The 3,991-nt window shown below is 46.3% G+C and overlaps 1 non-coding gene and 1 pseudogene across 1 annotated transcript; both read right to left on the bottom strand.

Moving 5' to 3' along the window:
- Positions 1–1,550: 1,550 nt before the first annotated feature.
- Positions 1,551–1,622, bottom strand: trnam-cau. The gene has a single exon. It is a non-coding gene; the product is annotated as a tRNA-Met (tRNA).
- An 863-nt stretch (positions 1,623–2,485) lies between these two features.
- On the bottom strand, positions 2,486–2,630 carry LOC125487210 (annotated as a pseudogene).
- Between the last annotated feature and the right edge of the window lie 1,361 nt (positions 2,631–3,991).

Raw genomic sequence — 3,991 nt, 5'->3', positions numbered from 1 at the left:
TGTGTAGAGTCATAGAGATGTAACAGCACAGAAACAGACCCTTAGGTCCAACTAGTCCATGCTGACTAGATATGCTAAGTAAATCTAGTCCCATTTGCCTGCTTTGGCCCATAACCCTATAAATCCTTCCTATTTATGTACCCATCCAGATGCCTTTTAAATGTTACAATTGTATACCAGCCTCCGCCACTTCCTCTGGTAGCTCATTCCATACACGTACCACCCTCTGTGTAAAAAAGTTGCCCCTTATGTCCCTTTTAAGTCTTTCCCTTCTCACCTTAAACCTATGTCCTCTAGTTTTCGACTTCCCCACCCTGGGGAGAAGACCTTGCCTATTTAACCTATTCATGCCCCTCATGATTTAAAAACCTCTATAAGTCACTCCTTAGCCTCCGATGCTCCAGACAAAATAGCCCCAGGCTATTCAACCTCTCCGTCTAACTCAAATCCTCCAACCCCAGCAACATCCTTGTAAATCTTTTCTGAACGCTTTCAAGTTTCACAATATCCTTCCTATAGCAGGGAGACCAGAATTGCATGCTGTATTCCAAAAGTGGCCTAACCAATGCCCTATACAGCCACAACGTGACCTCCCAACTCATATACTCAATGCATTGACCAATAAAGCAAGTGTACCAAATCCCATCTTCACTATCCTGTCTACCTCTCTAAAGTCTGGAAGCATTTGGGGCCACTTCGCCTTGACATTGTTGGGGATTCAGGCACTGACTCTTTAACTGCAATGATGGAAAATCGTGCCATTCTGGGAGGCCACGGCCCCAACACAAGTATATGCATCAGTTTCTAATGTGCTCAATGCTGCTGTCGATACACGGAAGGAGATGTAAGAGAGATTCTTCCCTCTGAGAATGCAGTCGCTGAGCATCACGTAGTGAAGAAACAAAGGAAAATAAGGTTAATTTCCTGCCAATATTTATATAAACACTGCAGTTGGTGTTATTAGATTGACCTATTTCTAGATACAGTTATTCTTAAAAGCCACAAATGAGCATTCAGGTGATTGATTTGATTTATGGTTCAGGTTTACGTGTTGAAATGATTATTGCTTTATTTTCTGATATTAGCAAATAAATGAGTGAATGGCATGATTTATTTTCCTGCTGCTCTTCTGCAGTGCACATTCTAAAGTACCAGGATTGTCTTTCCAGCGACGTTACTGCGGGCAAGGTGGCTCTCTGGTGGTGGCGTGGCGGTGCTGAAGGAGAGGGTTGACAGAAAGGGGAATGTGTTTTGGTTGGGGGACTACAGCAATAGCGTCTCGTTTGTTTCAGACATCGTAGGAACTGTGTTGGTGGTGGGCAATGAGGAAAGCATTGTGAAGGGTGCGGTGCAGTTGAAGGTGTTGTCGGAAAAGGAAGATAGTACAAATAAAGAGCAAAATATATTAAGAATACGGAAGTGTCAGCGAGAATGAACATTCTTGGTGGTGGGCGATGAAAAAATGGCATTGTGAAAATTGCGGTGCATTTATTAGAAGAATGGAAGAGGTTAAGATTGCAGGTGAGAAGAAACGTTTGAAATAAACTAAATAGCAGAGGATGGTTTCGATCCATCGACCTCTGGGTTATGGGCCCAGCACGCTTCCGCTGCGCCACTCTGCTCTTGGAAATAAAGCGGCCCAGCATTCTCTTACTGCGACAAATGTTGTAATCTGCTTTGAAGTGAAAATTAGGTGTTCCAATAATCCAGTCTTGGACACATGGATTGGGAGCTGGCTGTGAGAGAACTTCCTGATGTTTAAAGATAGTCCCTGTTTTTCTGCTGAGTTAATATTATCTTCCTGATGTCAAAGTGCTCCCACTCCTGCAACTGGGGAATCGTGCAAATGTTTTTCAAGCTCAAATTGAGATGTTCCTTGTTCTTTTCCTTGTGGACTAAAAGCAAGTGTCGCCAATTTTGGACGTGTATCTGCTACAGTCTGGTCGTGAATGTGATTAGGGGATACATTGTGCACCTGTCAAACTTTGTTACTGTAGCGAGTGGGACGTCTGTTGTGCATCTCTGTCGGACCATTTGGATTCTTTGTGCATTTGTTAATGTCTTATATCGGATGTCAGGACTTTGATTATCGGCAGGTCTCAGTACATGATTCTGAATGAATGTGGATGGAAATCATCCTGGCAACTGACTTGGCGATTCGTGACACAAGCCTGCTGGAGGAAATTCTGCGGAAGGGTCACAGGACCCGAAACGTTAACTCTGATTTCTCTCCACAGATGCTGCCAGACCTGCTGAACTTCTCCAGCAACTACTGGTTTTGTCTCAGATTGAATCTTGTGAGCTTTCTTGCATTTTCAAGGTTTGGGAATGCCCAAATACTCCTGGCACTTGTATAATAATGGGCAAGCGGGATTTAACAGCGAAGGGAAAAAGTCCATGATTTCAAGTCCAATGAATTCTGGAATACAGTGCCTCCTACTGTATCAAATGAAGATCCGAAATATCAGTTTCTAGACTTAGTAATCAGGGGAGAGCACGAATGCAGTCCCTCACTACCACAAATTTTGCAGTTGAGTATCCCACATTTGGGGACATTGCAGGCATTAGCATGACCAAAGTGCAATCGGATAGCTTTGTCCTGGGGGAACGTTCCTTTATTTCAAAAATATACTTTATTCATAATAATCTTTATATACATACATAGTCGCTAGAGCAGCTCAATTCTGTACTGTCTTTGCACATGGAGAATAAACAAACCAAGGCACTTCCTACTCATATATTTACAGACATTAGAGGCACCAGGGGTCTGCTAACTGAACAGACCCCCATTATACGTTGGCAGAAAGACCTCAGACAGTGATCTTTCCCCACATAGCATTGGCAGCAGCTGCCCCAAGCTTTAGTGCATCCCTCAGTGCAGTAATCATGGACACGTGGTTAAGGCCATGGATTTGAAATCAATTGGGATCTCCTCATGCAGGTTGAAACTCTGCTGAGTGGTGGTGGGTGGTGCGGTGGCTCATTGGTTCACCCTGCTGCTTCATCAGGTCAGGGACCAGGGTTTGATTCCACCCTCGGGCAACTGTCTGTGTGGAGTTTGCACATTCTCCCCATGTCTGCGTGGGTTTCCTCCGGGTGCTCCGGTTTCCTCCCACAGTCCAGGGATGTGCAGGTTAGTGGATTGGCCATGCTTAAATTGCCCATAGTGTCCAGGGATGTGCAAGCTGCATGGATTGGCCATTGGAAATGTAAGGTTGCAGGGATGGGATAGGGGCGTGGGTCTGGATGGGCTGCTTTTTGGGGGGGGTCAGTGTGGATTTGATGGGCCAAATGGTGTCCTCCAAAAGGATCAACTAGATCAAGTGATGAGGACTTCTGGTTGGTCCATGGCAGATGGACCTTCTGTCAGAGGAGCTACAGTGCTTCACACGGAGTACCACTCACCTCCTTTACCTGGGTGTCCATCTTGGCCCTAACGAGGAATCCTGGCCAGCGAATCGGCACAAGTTGGAGATCAAGGTGACCATTCACCTGGCACGATGGACAGGACTGCTCCAAGTGTTGTCCTACAGGACGCGAGTGCTGGTCATAAACCAGCTGGTGGCTGCCACGCTGTGGTACCGGCTGGTCACTTTGAACCCTCCCCTCTGGCTTTGTCACCACCATGCAGAAAAAAAGCTTGTTGAGTTTTTCTGGGACAAGAGGCAACATTCGGGCGCTGCTTGAGGAGGGAGGTCAGGCGTTGATGTGCCTTCACACCCAGATAGAGACTTTCTGCCTTCAATCCCTGCAGTGATACCTTTACGTTGAGCCTCTTCCAAGGTGGTGCGCCCTATCCAGAGCTTGACATTGGCCCCACACTGCAGACCCTCCCCCGTGACGTGGTGCCCCACAGTCTGAGCCATGTCAAGGATATCATCCACATGCCCTTTCAAATGGCATGGAGACGTTATTTGTACGGGTTGATGCTGCACACTCTCCATTGCTGTGCTGCTCGGATACGCATGGGTGTATCATTTTGGCCTCCAGC

The sequence above is a fragment of the Rhincodon typus genome, chromosome 37, assembly GCF_021869965.1.
Source record: "Rhincodon typus isolate 14 chromosome 37, sRhiTyp1.1, whole genome shotgun sequence".
Taxonomy (NCBI): Eukaryota; Metazoa; Chordata; class Chondrichthyes; order Orectolobiformes; family Rhincodontidae; genus Rhincodon; species Rhincodon typus.
This window is presented reverse-complemented; position numbering and strand designations above follow the sequence as displayed.